Below are 18,675 nucleotides of genomic sequence, written 5' to 3'. Positions count from 1 at the left end.
AACTAAATAATCAAATAATGAGTTCATGTAACATCATCTACTTCCCTAAGGTGGCTCCAAACCAGGCTCATGAATGATGCTGTCGTGATTCATTTAAATATTTTAACTACATAATTGTTAAGATGGTCTATATTAATTGCCTCCCACATCGTGTCACCACAATCCACTGATCATGGATTATCTAATGTCCTATTTTAATAAACAAATAACAACATAATCAGAGGATGAAATGGTCTGCCATGGTCCACACAATTGAGTCTCAGTTGACTCCCACATGATTGTGGGAAACTCCCAGATTCATCCCTTATTTAATCGCAGAGCACAGAAGGAATATGTTTCAATGCTGAACTGTCATTGTGTATGCAGGGTTTTTAGAAGATATCACATATTTAATGTGGGACGGCTGCCTCAAAAGAGATGGACTGAAATCTAATAATCGCTAAGTCTACTCTAACAAACGGATTATCACCTTCCTGAAGGAAGTCAACAATGTCAAACTCACCTTTTTGATGAATAATCGTGAGTCTTATTATCTTTTGTTCCATAGTTTTACTTCTGAGGAGAGAGAGTATTCATAAACAGAAGACTCTGAACTGTTTCTCCACAGACTTTGTCCTCTGATGATTAGGTAATCTTGCATTTGGTAATCAGTAAAACCTGTAGGCACACTTCCAGAAGTGTGGCTATGACTTGGTTAGACGAATCAAATGCTATCATGAATAGTTTTAGGAGATAGTTATCTTGGCAGACTGTAATGTCCCATGATAACACTTTCTCAAAGCTGCTCTCTCGTCCTTGGCCCATGATACCAGGATACAGAATGCAAGGAGGGTTGCCAGGCAACATTTATGAACCAAAATTCTGTCACATTCTAGTGCCCCTCCCACAGGCTTAAAGGAGTATACCCACCGATGAACTAACCCTACAGCCTCACTGAGTTTCTCACAAAAACAAAGCAGGGCTCTTTCTTTTGAGTTCTACATATTTACCAGTCTCTCAAGCTACAACTTGCCTATAGTGACATAAGCATGAAAACGAAAGCATCATTGTGCCATTCAAGTACAATGATGAGTATTTTACTCTTGTTTTCTATGCTTCAATTTGCTAATTTCTAGAATGGAAACAATACAGTTAATCGCCTCTACCATAATCCTTTTCTCTTTATTGAAAATAAAATAAACTCCTCTTCATCCTCTTACCATTAGAGGAGCTTGATCCCATGGTTCCTCAGAGTTTTTTAGATTTGCATTAGGCTGATGATTAAGGATTTTGAGCAGTTTCTTATGTTTCTTTCAGTCATTTTGAATTCCTCAATTGACTGTTCTCTATTAAGTTCTGTAACCCGCTTTCTAATATGGTTATTTAGAGTTATTTATTGTTGGTGGTGTGTCATGTTATCAGCCCGACAGAGTTCATTAGATGAGATTCCCTGATCAGGAGATTATTCAGTTATTCCATTTTTAAAATCGGTGGTCACTGTGTCCTTCATGGGTCAGTTCTGTTTCAACCTCGCAGAACCTGATGATGCGAAACCGTACAGTTTTTTAAAATCGTGTAATCATTCGATTGATAAAAATGTACTACTGGGTAATCAGTAATCACTGTATGAGGCAGTGTCCCCCATTCTCTGGGCACTGCTTCTGGTACCGATCTCCTGCTGTGTCAATCCCACAGCACCACATGACGGATGACACCATCATTACTTACGCAATCAAGTAAGTTAATAATTGGATAGTCCTCCATACTTAACTTTCATGAGATGGAACCAAACCCCAGTGATTGTCAAGGAAGTAGTACTTAGATGATTAAATACTGCCACGTGATTAACTCCCATGGAGGAATGGCCCTACTCCAGTCAAGAAGAACAACATCTTCATCGATTCAAATAATTAATATATAATGAAAAATGATTGAATAATGTCATGGTGGTGCATACTTAAATCCCACATGGAGTAGTCAGACTGATCTCTTCCTGGAATAATGATTTATTTATAAAATTAAATTGATAATTAATTAGCTGGCGTTTTATATTAACACTGACGAGATGGCACCAAAGTCCTAAAACTATCGCTGATGTAATGACCTACTTACAGAGCTAAATGATGAAGTAATGAGATGATGTTACATCGTCTACTCACAAAATCTGACTCCAAAAGGGACTTATGGTCCATAACATTACCTGTATTTCAAATACGTTAATTAAATGATGAATTATTATTTAATTTCCTAGTTTAACAGTTAAATAAGTAAGTGTACTATAAGATGATGCGATGTTCTGGCACGATGGACTCCCCTAAGGAGGCTAAAATCTTCACTGGTCACTGAATACATAATGACAGATTTTCATAATTCAATGAATAAACATTAAACTAGTGGATGGTGTTTTATGTGGGAAACCTAAAGATTGATCAATACTGAAGAGTCATTGAGTTCTTAATCATACATTTGAACAATAAAATGAATGAATGAAGAGATAATTTCTCATAATTCACCCCTAGAGAGATAACAAAATGATATCAACATTGATTTAAATAAATAAATAATGAAATCACAAGAGACATTTTAACACCAACAAGGGGGCTCCAGACTCCACTCTTCCTGGAGTAGAAAAAGACAGATTTAAATAATGAAATCATCAGATTGTTAGATCGTCTGTCACACTTGAGTCACACAAGGTGGCACCACACTTCAGGGTTCACAGATTATATAATGAAACAATTTAATTATTACATCTTTACATATCTAAGTCGTTGAACTTTTTCGTATCATCAATACCTGGGCAGACTTGCCAGATATGAAAGCGGATGCTGTCATCACGGATTTTTAATATTCCATCAGTTAATTGTCAGATAATCATATTTTCTTGCCTGGTGAATTCTGTTGGCCTGACATCCTCACCGGTGCCTGAATCTCTGTTGTGTTGCGGCAGGACCTGAGGTAATTGGCCCATTCCTGGCATACCAGTAGTAGCCAAAATGTTGATATCAGCTGAAAAGGTGGCTGCAGCAGGGGCATCAACAGCATAGCTGAGAGAGAGATGTTCTTCCGTGTTCTGAGTCGTCATCCTTTTGCCAGGTCTCGGTGATGGTGCCGACCTCCTAGTGCCACTACATCTTCTAGACGTAGACCACAACCGATGTGAAGATGTTGAGGAAGAGCAAGTAGTCAACACCCAGACCACCATGCAGACCTTGGTAAAGTTCTTTTACTTCTCGGAGGGCACCATGCAATCTTCTGAACTCTATTCTCCAGCATTCCTAGTGGTCTGGAAGACGCATAGACATTCAGAACATGCTCTGCCCATATCTACAAGTTTCCTAATTTGTCGCTGACAGATATTTGCAACCTAAAAATAATCGGTGTTGGCATTGTCTGTTGTTTAAGTAATTTAAAGAACTAAATAAGTCAGTGATAGCTAACGGTCCCAATAAAGACGTGATGTAGCATTTAACTGGCAGGGAGGTATGGCCAGACTCCAGTCATGAAGGATGTCATCATCATCCATTGAAACCATGGATCATAAAATGTGATGATATTGCACATTAACGCCACAAGAGGGAGCTTTACGGGTCTCTTCATGGAATGGAGAATTTTTGGTTTACATAATTATACAAATATTAACATTATCTTGGGGATTAACACAGATTGTCAATTTAAATTCATTAATTATGTAATTAGGTGATCTGTGGCACTAGATTCCAGGTGTCATGGACGATATAATCATTGTTTTATATAACTAAATAATCAAATAATGAGTTCATGTAACATCATCCACTTCCCTAAGGTGGCTCCAAACCAGGCTCATGAATGATGCTGTCGTGATTAATTCAAATATTTTAACTACATAATTGTTGTTAAGATGGTCTATAATAATTGCCTCCCACATCGTGTCACCGCAATCCACTGATCATGGATTATCTAATGTCCTATTTTAATAATCAACTAACAACATAATCAGAGGATGAAATGGTCTGCCATACTCCACACAGTTGCGTCTCAGTTGACTCCCACATGATTGTGGGAAACTCCCAGGTCCATCCCTTATTTAATCGCAGAGCACAGTAGGAACATGTTTCAATGCTGAACTGTCATTGTGTATGCAGGGTTTTTAGAAGATATCACATATTTAATGTTGGGCGGCTGCCTCAAAAGAGATGGACTGAAATCTAATAATCGCTAAGTCCACTCTAACAAACGGATTATCACCTTCCTGAAGGAAGTCAACAATGTCAAACTCACCTTTTTGATGAATAATCGTGAGTCTTATTATCTTTTGTTCCATAGTTTTACTTCTGAGGAGAGAGAGAGTATTCATAAACAGAAGACTCTGAACTGTTTCTCCACAGACTTTGTCCTCTGATGATTAGGTAATCTTGCATTTGGTAACCAGTAAATGCTGTAGGCACACTTCCAGAAGTGTGGCTGTGACTTGGTTAGACGAATCAAATGCTGTCATTGAATAGTTTTAGGAGATAGATATCTTGGCAGACTGTAATGTCCCATGAGAACACTTTCTCAAAGCTGCTCTCTCGTCCTTGGCCCATGCTACCAGGATACAGAATGCAAGCAGGGTTGCCAGGCAACATTTATGAACCAAAATTCTGTCACATTCTAGTGCCCCTCCCACAGGCTTAAAGGAGTATACCCACCGATGAACTAACCTTACAGCCTCACTGAGTTTCTCACAAAAACAAAGCAGGGCTCTTTCTTTTGAGTTCTACATATTTACCCGTCTCTCAAGCTGCAACATGCCTATAGAGACATAAGCATGAAAACGAAAGCATCATTGTGCCATTCAAGTACAATGATGAGTATTTTGACTCTTGTTTTCAATTCTTCAATTTGCTAATTTCTAGAATGGAAAACAATACAGTTAATCGCCTCTACCATAATCCTTTTCTCTTTATTGAAAATAAAATAAACTCCTCTTCATCCTCTTACCATTAGAGGAGCTTGATCCCATGGTTCCTCAGAGTTTTTTAGATTTGCATTAGGCTGATGATTAAGGATTTTAAGCAGTTTCTTATGTTTCTTTCAGTCATTTTGGATTCCTCAATTGACTGTTCTCTATTAAGTCCTGTACCCTGCTTTCTAAGATAGTTATTTAGAGTTATTTATTGTTGGTGGTGTGTCATGTTATCAGCCCGACAGAGTTCATTAGATGAGATTCCCTGATCAGGAGATTATACAGTTATTCCATTTTTAAAATCGGTGGTCACTGTATCCTTCATGGGTCAGTTCTGTTTCAACCTCGCAGAACCTGATGATGCGAAACCGTACAGTTTTTTAAAATCGTGTAATCATTCGATTGATAAAAATGTACTACTGGGTAATCAGTAATCACTGTATGAGGCAGTGTCCCCCATTCTCTGGGCACTGCTTCTGGTACCGATCTCCTGCTGTGTCAATCCCACAGCAGCCACATGACGGATGACACCATCATTACTTACGCAATCAAGTAAGTTAATAATGGGATAGTCCTCCATACTTAACTTTCATAAGATGGAACCAAACCCCAGTGATTGTCAAGGAAGTAGTACTTAGATGATTAAATACTGCCACGTGATTAACTCCCATGGAGGAATGGCCCTACTCCAGTCAAGAAGAACAACATCTTCATCGATTCAAATAATTAATATATAATGAAAAATGATTGAATAATGTCATGGTGGTGCATACTTAAATCCCACATGGAGTAGTCAGACTGATCTCTTCCTGGAATAATGATTTTTTTATAAAATTAAATTGATAATTAATTAGCTGGCGTTTTATAGTAACACTGACGAGATGGCACCAAAGTCCTAAAACTATCGCTGATGTAACGACCTACTTACAGAGCTAAATGATGAAGTAATGAGATGATGTTACATCATCTACTCACAAAATCTGACTCCAAAAGGGACTTATGGTCCATAACATTACCTGTATTTCAAATACGTTAATTAAGTGATGAATTATTATTTAATTTCTAGTTTAACAGGTAAATAAGTAAGTGTACTATTACATGATGCGATGATCTGGCACGATGGACTCCCCTAAGGAGGCTAAAATCTTCACTGGTCACTGAATACATAATGACAGATTTTCATAATTCAATGAATAAACATTAAACTAGTGGATGGTGTTTTATGTGGGAAACCTAAATGATTGATCAATACTGAAGAGTCATTGAGTTCTTAATCATACATTTTAACAATAAAATGAATGAATGAAGAGATAATTTCTCATAATTCACCCCTAGAGAGATAACAAAATGATATCAACATTGATTTAAATAAAAGGAATAAAAAATGAAAGATTCACAAGAGACATTTTAACACCAACAAGGGAGCTCCAGACTCCACTTTTCCTGGAGTAGAAAAAGACAGATTTAAATAATGAAATCATCAGATTGTTAGATCGTCTGTCTCACTTGAGTCACACAAGGTGGCACCACACTTCAGGGTTCACAGATTATATAAGGAAACAATTTAATTATTCCATCTTTACATATCTAAGTCGTTGAACTTTTTCGTATCATCAATACCTGGGCAGACTTGCCAGATATGAAAGCAGATGCTGTCATCACGGATTTTTAATATTCCATCAGTTAATCGTCAAACAATCATATTTTCTTGCCTGGTGAATTCTGTTGGCCTGACATCCTCACCGGTGCCTGAATCTCTGTTGTGTTGCGGCAGGACCTGAGGTAATTGGCCCATTCCTGGCATACCAGTAGTAGCCAAAATGTTGATATCAGCTGAAAAGTTGGCTGCAGCAGGGGCATCAACAGCATAGCTGAGAGAGAGAGATGTTCTTCCGTGTTCTGAGTCTTCATCCTTTTGCTAGGTCTCGGTGATGGTGCCGACCTCCTAGTGCCAGTACATCTTCTAGACATGGCAGACCACAACCGATATGAAGATGTTGAGGAAGAGCAAGTAGTCAACACCCAGACCACCATGCAGACCTTGGTAAAGTTCTTTTACTTCTCGGAGGGCACCATGCAATCTTCTGGACTCTATTCTCCAGCATTCCTAGTGGTCTGGAAGACGCATAGACATTCAGAACATGCTCTGCCCATATCTACAAGTTTCCTAATTTGTCGCTGACAGATATTTGCAACCTAAAAATAATCGGTGTTGGCATTGTCTGTCGTTTAAGTAATTTAAAGAACTAAATAAGTCAGTGATGGCTAACTTTCCCAATAAAGAGGTCATGCAGCATTTAACTGTCAGGGAGGTATGGCAAGACTCCAGTCATGAAGAATGTCATCATCACCCATTGAAACCATGAATCATAAACTGTGATGATATTGCACATTAACGCCACAAGAGGGAGCTTTACGGGTGTCTTCATGGAATGGACAATTTTTGGTTTACATAATTACACTCATATTTACATTATCTCGGGGATTTACACAGATTGTCAATTTAAATACATTAATTATGTAATTAGGTGATCTGTGGCACCAGATTCCAGGTGTCATGGACGATATAATCATTGTTTTATATAACTAAATAATCAAATAATGAGTTCACGTAACATCATCCACTTCCCTAAGGTGGCTCCAAACCAGGCTCATAAACGATGCTGTCGTGATTAATTTAAATATTTTAACTACATAATTGATATTAAGATGGTCTATAATAATTGCCTCCCAGATCGCGTCACCACAATCCACTGATCATGGATTATCTAATGTCCTATTTTGATAATCAAATAACAACATAATCAGAGGATGAAATGGTCTGCCAAACTCCACAAATTGAGTCTCAATTGACTCCCACATGATTGTGGGAAACTCCCAGGTTCATCCGTTATTTAATCGCAGAGCAGAATAGTAACATGTTCAAATGCTAAACTGTCATTTTGTATGCAGAGTTTTTAGAAGATATCACATATTTAATGTTGGGCTGCTGCCTCAAAAGAGATGGACTGAAATCCAATAATCACAAAGTCTACTCTAACGAATGGATTATCACCTTCCTGAAGGAAGTCATCAATGGCAAACTTACCTTTTGATGAAAAATTGTGAGTCTTATTATCTTTTGTTCCATAGTTTGACTTCTTAGGAGAGAGAGTATTCATAAACAGAAGACTTTGAACTGTTTCTCCACAGACTACATTCTCTGATGATTCGGTGATCTTGAATTTGGTAACCAGTAAAAGCTGTAGGCACACTTCCAGATGTTTGGCTATGACTTGTTTAGGCGAATCAAATGCTGTCATTAAAAGTTTTAGGACATAGTTATCTTGGGAGACTGTAATGTCCCATGATAACACTTTCTCGAAGCTGCTCTCTGGTCCTTGGCCCATGATACCATGATACAGAATGCAAGCATGTTTGCCAGGCAACATTTATGAACCAACATTTTGTCACATTCTAGTGCCCCTCCCACATGTTAAAAGGAGCATACCCAAAGATGAAGTTACCTTACATCCTCACTGACATTCTCACAAAAACAAAGCAGGGCTCTTCCTTTTGGATTCTACATATTTACCCATCTATCAAGCTACAACATGCCTATAGTGACATAAACATGAAAATGAAAGCATCATTGTGCCATTCAAGTACAATTATGAGTATTTTAAATCTATTTTCTATGCTTAAATTTTCTAATTTCTAGAATGGGAACAATACAATTAATCGCCTCTACAATTACGCTTTTCTCTTTTTTTGAAAATAAAATAAGCTCCTCTTCATACTGTGACTTTTAGAGGAGCTTTATTCCATGGTTTCTCAGCGTTGTTTAGATTTTCATTGGACCAGATCGGCCAGGGCCAGGGCCAGGGCCAGGGCCAGGGCCTTTTAATTCCAACAACAGAAAACCAGACACACTGAAGCAGAAACAAGAGTAAGTGTGGAAAAACCTTGAATACATTGGCACAGGGGACAATTTCCTGAACAGAAAAACAATTAATATATGGGACCCTATGAAACTACAAGGGTTGTGTAAGACGAAGGACACTGTCAATCAGGAAAGGGTCAGCTTAAGAAATTGGGGTAGATTTTTCACAATTCCACATCAAGTAGTGGTCAAATTAAAAGTATATAAATAACTAAAAAAAAACTATATGTCGTATGCTGTGGAAAAATTCTTCCGTATAATATGAATTTGTTTTACTCTCAGTTGTTAAAAATGAGCTCAAAAAACTATAGCAGTGAATGAACAGTTGGGTGGCCGGACCAAACTAGGATCATTCAGGGAAAAATGGTGGAGTCAGTGAAGTCATGAACCAGAACAAAAGATAACAAGAGAGGATGAATAGGTTAATGTCACAAACCTTGGACAGCACATAAACCAATAGAAATGGGTTAATTTAAGTTGTAAGAGCTAGTTAGTAAAAAGCCAGAGCTATTGGTTAAACATGTGTAATTAATATAAGCCTCAGCATGTTTATTGGAGAGCTCCAGGTAGAACAAAACTCTTTCCTACATTTGAAAATTTAAGTAATCCAAATTAAAAAAAAAAATGGGTTATGGGTATAAGCCAAGATTTCTCAGCAGGTATATGTCAAGTAGCTGAGAAACAGTTAAAGGAAAGTTTGACACCATTAGCCACTAGAGAAATCAAAATGAAAACTACTTTTTCATTCCATCTTAGAACTTTGAGGATGGCAAATATTAAACATGTAAATAACAGCTCATGCTACTAAGGAAGGAAGCAAGGAGAAAACACTTCCACTCCTTGTAAAAGTGCAATTTAATACAGCCTTTATAAACATAAGTATCATCATTCTTCAGAAACATGAGAGTCTAACTATGTCAATGCCAAGCTCTACCACTCTTAGTCATAGACCCAAAGGTTGTTCCATTCTACCACAATGATCATCAAGGCTTTATTCATGATAAACTAAGAGAATGGAAACATTCTTCTGTAGCCACAACTTTGATCTTTAGATCTTATGACTTGATAAGGAAAGCTTTGAACTCTCTGTCCTTGTCCGAAGATGGAGTGCAGCCATTATTATGGGCACCCACAGAATATCTATGCATACAGTCAAAATTGTGGAGGGAAATGGAGGAAATTCTAGGGATGGCAAGTTTAATAATGGCATAGCATCTGTAGAGTGATATTCCTGTTAAAAAAAAGTGTGATTTTTTTGTGGGAATATTGTTATCACAGATGTGTAATCTCATTGTATTGAAATCTAATTTATAAGAAGAAAGAAGTATCTTGAAAACAGAGAAACTTTGGCACAAAATGGAAAAAAAAACGCTATGAACCTAGTGCTGAGTATTCAATTTTTAAAATCGGAGTGGACTGTGTCCTTCATGGGTCACTTCTATTGCAACCTCTCAGAAACTGAGGATGGATGCAAAACAATACACTTATCTAAGGTGGCCCCAAACCAGATTCGTGATCAATGCTGTCATCATTAATTTAAATAATTTAATTACCTAATTAATATTTGATGGTCTAAAATACTTGACTACCACACTGTGGAACAATAATCCACTGATCATGCATTACCTAACGTCCTGTTGTAATAATTAAATAATATATCAGGCTCGGAAGCTACAACCTGCCTATGTTGATTTAAGCATGAAAATGAAAGCATCATTGTGCCATTCAAGTACACTGATGATTACTTAAACCTATTTTCTAGGCTTCAATTTTCTCATTTCCAGAATGGAAACAATAACATTAATTGCCTCTACCATTATTCTTTTCTATTGACTGAAAAGAAAATAAATTCTCCCTCACTCTCTTTCCTTTACAGCAGCTGGATCTCATTGTTTCTCAGAGTTGTTTTGATTTGCATTTGTCTGATGACTAGGATTTTGAGCACTGTTTTATGTTTCTTTCAGTCACTTTTGATTTCTCAATTGATATTTCTCTATTGAGTCCTGTATCCCTCTTTCTAGTATTGTTATATAAAGTTATTTTGAGTTGATGGTGTGTCATGTTATCAGACTGACAGAGTTCATTAGATAAGATTCTCTGAACTTGAGATTATTAAATTATACAATTTGTAAAATTGGGGTTGACTGTGTCCTTCAAGGGTCAGTTCTTTTCCAACCACTCAGAAACTGATGATGCAGAAACAACACAGTTTTTTTTAGATCGTTTAGTCATTTGATCGTAAAAATCTATTATTACATAATCAGTAATCACTGGATAAACCAGTGTACCTCATTCTCTGGGCAAGGCTTCTGGGACCAATCTCCTGCTGTGTCAATCGCAGAGCAGCCAAATGACGGATGACACCATCATTACTTACGCAAACAAATAAGTTAATAATTGGATGGTCCTGCATACTTCACTTTCATAAGATGGAACAAAACTCCAATGATTGTCAAGGAAGTAGTACTTAGATAATTAAATAATGCCACATGATTGACTACCAGGGAGGAATGGCCAGACTGCAGTCATGAAGAACAACATCTTCATCGATTTAAATAATTAATATATAATGAAATATGATTGATTAATGACATGGTGGTACATACTTAAATCCTCATGGAGTAGTCAGACTGATATCTTCCTGGAATAATACTTTATTTAAAAAATTAAATTGATAATTAGTTGGTATTTTAGATTAACACTAATGAGGTGGCACCAAAGTCCTAAACCTATCGCTGATGTAATGATCTATTTACATAGCTAAATGATGAAGTAATGAGATGAAGTTACGTCATCAACTCCCAAAATCTGACTCCAAAAGAGACTCATGGCCCACATAATTATCTGTGTTTTAAATACGTTAATTAAATGGTGAATTATTATTTAATTTCCTAGTTTAACAGTTAAAAAAGTAAGTGTAGTATTAGATGATGTGATGGTCTGGCGTGATGGACTCGCATAAGGAGGCTCAAAAGTCCAGTAATCACTGAATACTTAATGACAGATTTTCATAATTAAATGAATAAACATTAAACAAGTGGATGATGTTTTATATGTGAAGCCTAAGAGATTGCTCAATATTGAAGAGTCATTGAGTTCTTAATCATAGATTTGAACAAAAAAATAAATGAATAAAGAGATAATTTCTCATAATTCACCCCTAGAGAGATAACAAAATGATATCAACATTGATTTTAATAAATAAATAAATAAATAAATAAATAAATAAATAAATAAATAAATCACAAGAGACAACTTAACACCAACAGGGTGGATCCAGACTCCACTGTTCCTGGAGTAGAAAAAGACAGGTTTGAATAATAAAACAATCATATCCTTATATCGTCTGTCACACTTGAGTCACACAAGGTGGCACCAAACTTCAGCGTTCACAGATTATATAATGAAAGAATTTAATAATTACATCTTTACATCTGTAAGTCATTGAACTATTTTGTATCATCAATTCCTGGGCAGACTTGCCAGGTATGAAAAGTATTCTGTCATCACAGATTTTTAAAATTCCGTAAGTTAAGCGTCAGATAATCATACTGCCTTGCCTGATGGATTTTGTTGGCCTGACATCATCACCAGCGCCTGAATCTCTGTTGTGGTGTAGCAGGACCTGAGATATTGGGCACATTCCTGGCATAGCAGTAGTAGCCAAAATGTTGATATCAGCTGAAAAGATGGCTGAAGCAGGGGTAACTCCAGTATAGCCGAGAGAGAGATGATCTGCGGTGTTGTGGGTCTTCATCCTTTTGCGAGTTCTCGGTGACGGTTCTGACCTCCTAGTGCCACTACTAATTCTCATCTTAGATCAATACCGATGTGAAGATGTGGAGGAAGAGCAGGGAGTCAACACCCAGACCTCCATGACTGCCTTGGTGAAGTCCTTGTAGTCTTTGGAGGGCACTATGCAATCTTCTGGACTCAAACATCCAGCATCCCTAGTACTCTGGGAGATGCATAGATCATTCAGAATAGGCTCTGCCCATGTCTACAACTTTCCTAACCTCGTCCCTGACAGATATTTGCACACTAATCATAATCAGTGAGGGGATGGTAGTGTTTGTCGTTTAAATAATTTGAATAATTAAATAAGTCAGTAGTAGCTGTCACAATAAAGAGTTGATGTAGCATATAACTGGCAGGGAAGCATGGCAAGACTCCAGTCATGAAGGATGTCATCATCATCAATTGAAACAATGTATCATAAAATGTGATGATAGTGCACATTAACGCCACAAGAGGGAGCTTTACAGGTCTCTTCATGGAATGGAGTATTTTTGGTTTACATAACTATAAAAATATTTACATTATCTTTGGTATTAACATGAATTGTCAATGTAAATACAAATAATGAGTTCATGTAACCTCATCCACTTCTCTATGGTGGCTCCAAACCAGACTCGTGAACGATGCTGTCGTGATTAATTTAAATATTTTAGCTACATAATTGATAATTAGATGGTCTATAATAAGTGAGTCCCACATCGTGGAAACACAATCCACTGGTTATGGATTAATGTCCTATTTTAATAATCAAGTAACAACATAATCAGAGGATGAAATGGTCTGCCATACTCGACACAATTGACTCTCACTTGAATCCCACATGATTGTGTGAAACTCCCAGGTTCATCACTTTTTTAATCACAGAGTTGAAAAGTTAAATGTTTAAATGCTGAACTTTCATTGTGTATGCAGGGTTTTGAGAAGATAGCACGTATTTAATGTTGGACGGGTGCCTCAAAAAGAGATGGACTGCAATACAATAATCCCTAAGTCTACTCTAACTAATGGAGTACCAGGTTCCTGAAGGAAGTTAATGGAAAACTCACCTTTTTGATGAATAATTGTGAGTCTCATTAACATGTGTTTCATAGTTTTACTTCTTAGGAGAGAGATCATCCATAAGCAGAAGGCTTTGACCTTTCTCCACAGACTATGTTCTCCGATAATTAGGTAATCTTGAATTTGGTAAGCAGTAAAAGGTGTAGGCAAACTTGCAGAGATTTGGCTATGACTTGGTTAGGTGAAACAAATGCTGTCATTAAAAGTTTAAGGACTTAGTTATCTTGGGAGAACTGTAATGTCACATGATAACACTTTCTCGAAGCTGCTCTCTGGTCGTTGGCCCATGATACCAGGATACAGAATGCAAGCAGGGTTGCCAGGAAACATTTATGAACCAACATTCTGTCACATTCTAATGCTCCTCACTCATGATAAAAGGAGCATACCCACCAATGAACTAAACTTACAGCCTCACTGAATTTCTCACAAAAACAAAGCAGGCCTCCTTCTTTTGAGTTGTACACACAAACCAGTCTCTCAAGCTACAACCTGCCTATAGTGACATAAGCATTAAATGAAAGCATCATTATGCCACTCAAGTACATTGATGAGTATTTTAAACCTGTTTTCTCTGCTTCAATTTTCTAATTTCTAGAATGGAATCAATGCAATTAATGGCTTCTACCATAATCCTTTTCCCTTTATTGAAAACAAAATAAACTCCTCTTCATCCTCTTCCCTTTAGAGGAGCTTGATCCCATGGATTCTCAGTGTTGTTTAGATTTGCTTTTGGCTGATGAATAAGGATTTTAAGTACTGACTTATGAAAATTTCAGTCATTTTTGATTCATCAACTGATAGTTCTCTATTAAGTCCTGTACCCTGCTTTCTAATATGGTTATTTAGAGTTATTTATTGTCAGGGGTGTGTCATGTTATCAGCCAGACAGAGTTCATTGGATGAGATTCCCTCATCAGGAGATTATTCAGTCATTCCATGTTTAAAATCTGTGGTGACAGTGTCTTTCATGGGTCAGTCCTGTTGCAACTTCTCAGAAGCTGATGATGCGAAACAATACAGTTTTTATTAAAATCGTGTAATCATTTGATTGTTAAAAATCTACTGTTATGTAATCAGTAATCACTGGATAAGGCAGTGTACCCCATTATACAAATATTTACATTGCCTTGGGTGTTAACCGGAATTGTCAATTTAAATACTGTAATTATGTAATTAGATGATCTGTTGCACTTGGCCCCACAAGGTGGCACCAAATTCCAGGTGTTAAGGATGATATAATCATTGTTTTATATAATTAAATAATCAAATAATGTGTTGATGTAACATCACCCCTTCCCTAAAGTGGCTCCAAACCAGACTTGTCATGATTAATGTAAATAATTTAATTTCATAATTAATATTTAGATGGTCTAAAATTCTTGACTCAAACATCATGGAACAATAATCCATGGATCATGGATTATCTAATATCCTCTTTTAATAATTAATTAATAACATAATTAGAGGATGAAATGGTCTGCCATACTCCACACAGTTGACTCTCAGTTGACTCCCACATGATTGTGGGAAACTCCCAGGTTCATCCCTTATTTAATCGCAGAGCAGATTAGTAACATGTTTAAATGCTGAAGTGTCATTGTGTATGCATTGTTTTAGAAGATATCACACATTTAATGCTGGACAGCTGCCTCAAAGGAGATGAACTGCAATCCAATAATCCCTAAGTCTACTATAACGAATGGATTATCAACCTCCTGAAGGAAGCTAACAATGGAAAACTCACCTTTTGATTAATAATTATGAGTCTTTTTAACTTTTAATCCATAGTTTTACTTCTTAGGAGAGAGAGAATACGTAAACCGAAGTCTTTGAACTGTTTCTACACAGATTATGTCCACTTATAATAGGTAACCTGGAATTGGGTAACCAGTAATAGCTGTAGGCAACCTTCCAGAGATTTGGTAATGACTTCGTTAGGGGAATCAAATACTGTGATTAAAAGTTTTAGGAGATAGTTATCTTGGGAAATTATATTGTCCCATGGTAACACTTTATCGGAGCTGCTCTCTGGTTCTTGGCCCATGGTACCAGGATACTGAATGCAAGGAGGGTTTCCAGGCAACACTTATGATCCAACATTCTGTCACATTCTAGTGCACCTCCCACATGTTAAGTTAGCATACCCACTTTACAGCCCAACTGGTTTTCTCATAAAAACAAAGCACTGCTCTTTCTTTTGATTTATACATATTTACCAGTCTCTCAAGCTACAAAGTTCCTATAGTGATTTAAGCATGAAAAGTGCGGCAAGCCACAGCCCTGAGGTGGTACCTGGCTGGATGCCAGGTATTCGGAGTTCAGCTGCAAGCAAGCCAACCCCAAGGTGGTGCCAGGCTGGATGCCAGGTAAGTCCGAGCTTAGCTGTAAACAAGCCTTATTTGGAAGTGCTTGATGGATCTCGTGTGCTTCATCCTTCTGTGGCCAACCCGGGATCGCCTGTTGGCATGAGCTTATTAGGCAGTGAGCGCATATTAAAGGGCTTGCTGGAGCTGGAAGGAGCAGATTCTGATGTATAAAGTACCTGAAGAAACTGCGTGAAGAAGAGTGGTGTTCCTGGCAGAGGTAGACGCCACAGAAAATGAAAGCATCATTATACCACTCAAGTACATTGATGAGTATTCAAACCTATTTTCTATGCTTCTATTTTCTCATTTCCAGGATGGAATCAATAACATTAAGCTCCTCTACCATAATCCTTTTCTCTTTACAGAAGAGAAAACAAACTTCTTTTCATTCTCTTACCTTTAGAACAGCTTGATCACATGGTTTCTCGGAGTAGTTTTGATTTGCATTTGGCTGATGACTAAGTATTTTGAGCACTGTCTTATGTTTCTTTCTGTCGTGATTCCTCAATTGATAATTCCCTATTAAGTCCTGTACCCCAATTGATAATATGGTTATTTTGGGTTATTTTGAGTTGGTGGTGGCTCATGTTATCAGCCTGACGGAGTTCATTCACTAAGTCTCTCTGATCATGAGATTATTAAATTATTCAAGTTTGAAAGTTGGTGGTGACTGTGTCCTTCATGGGTCAGTTCTTTTGCAAACGCTGAGGAACTGATGATGCGAAACAATAGATTTGTTTAAAGCGTTTAATCATTCGATCGATAAAAATCTATTATTACGTAATCAGTATAGTACTCAAAGGATATCCCAGTGTCCCTTATCCTCCGGGCACTGGTTCTGGTACTCATTTCCTGTTGTGTCAATCACACAGCAGCCAAACCCATGACAGATGACACCATCATTCTTTACCTAATCTAATAAGTCAATAATTGGATATTCCTGCATACTTAACTTTCATAAGATGGAACCAAACTCCAGGGATTTTCAAGGAAGTAATACTTAGAAAATTAAATAATTTCACATGATTATCTCCCAGGGAGGAATGGCCAGACTCCAGTCATGAAGGACAACATGTTCACCGATTTCAACAATTAATATATAATTTGAAATAAGTGAATAATGATATGGTGGTGCATACTTAAATACCATATGGAGAAGTCGAACTGATCTCTTCATGGAATAATGATTTATTTAAAAATTAAATTGATAATTAATTATTTGGCATTTTATAGTAACTCTGACAAGATGGCACCAAAGTCGTAAAGCTATGGCTGATGTAATGATCCAGTTAAATAGCTAAATAATCAAGTAATGAGATGATGTTACACCATCAACTCCCAAAATCTCACTCCAAAAGGGACTTATGGTCCATAACAAAATCTTGTGTCTAAACAAGAAGTGTCAATTTAAATAATATAACTATGTAATTAGGTGATCTGTGGCACAAAACTCCAGGTGTCATGGATGATATAATCATTGTTTTATCTAACTAAATAATCAAATAAAGAGTTGATGTAACATCATCCACTTTCTTAACGTGGCTTTAAACCATACTCGTGAATATTACTGTCATGATTAATTTAAATACATTACTTACATAATTAATATATAGATGGTCTAAAATACTTGACTCCCATATCGTGGAACTATAATCCACTGATCCTGGGTTATATATAGTCCTATTTTAATAATTAAATTATAACATGATCAGAGGATGAAATGCTCTGCCATACTCGACACAATTTATTCTCACTTGACTCCCACACTATTGTGTGAAAATCCCCGTTCATCCCTTATGTGATCACAGAGTTTAGTAGTAAAATAAGTAAATGCAGACATGCCATTGTGTATGCAGGGTTTTTGAAGATATCTCATATTTAATGTTGGACGTCTGCCTCAATACAGATGGACTAAAATCCAATTATTCCTCAGTTTACTTTAACAAATGGATTACCACCTTCCTGAAGGAAGTTAACAAAGGAAAACTCACCTTTTGATGAATATTTGTGAGTATTATTAGTTTTGAATCCATATTTTTTTTCTTCTTAGGAGAGGGAGTATTCATAAACAGAAGTCTATGGACTCTTTCTCCACAGACTATGTTCTCTGATATTAGGTAATCTTGAATTGGGTAACCAGTAAAAGCTGTAGGCAAACTTCCAGAGTTTTGGCTATGACTTGGTGAAGTGAATCATATGCTGTCTTTAAAATTTTAGGAGATCGATTTCTTTTAAGATTGTAATGTCCCATGATAACAATTCATCGAAGCTGCTCTCTGGTCCTTGGCCCACGATACCAGAATACAGAATGCAAGCAGGGTTGCCAGGCAACATTTATCATCCAAAATTCTGTCACATTCTAGTGCACCTCCCACATGCTAAAATTGTGATACCCACCGATGGACTATCCTACAGCCTCACTGATTTTCGAAAAAACAAAGAAGGCCTCTTTTTCTGAGTTATACCTATTTATCAGTCTATCAAGCTATATCATGCTTATAGTGACTTAAGCATGAAAACGAAAGCATCATTATGCCAATCAAATACATTGTTGAGTATTTAAACCTATTTTCTAGGCTTCAATTTTTCTCATTTGCAGAATGGAAACAATACCATTTATT

The sequence above is a fragment of the Phodopus roborovskii genome, unplaced genomic scaffold, assembly GCF_943737965.1.
Source record: "Phodopus roborovskii unplaced genomic scaffold, PHOROB, whole genome shotgun sequence".
Taxonomy (NCBI): Eukaryota; Metazoa; Chordata; class Mammalia; order Rodentia; family Cricetidae; genus Phodopus; species Phodopus roborovskii.
This window is presented reverse-complemented; position numbering follows the sequence as displayed.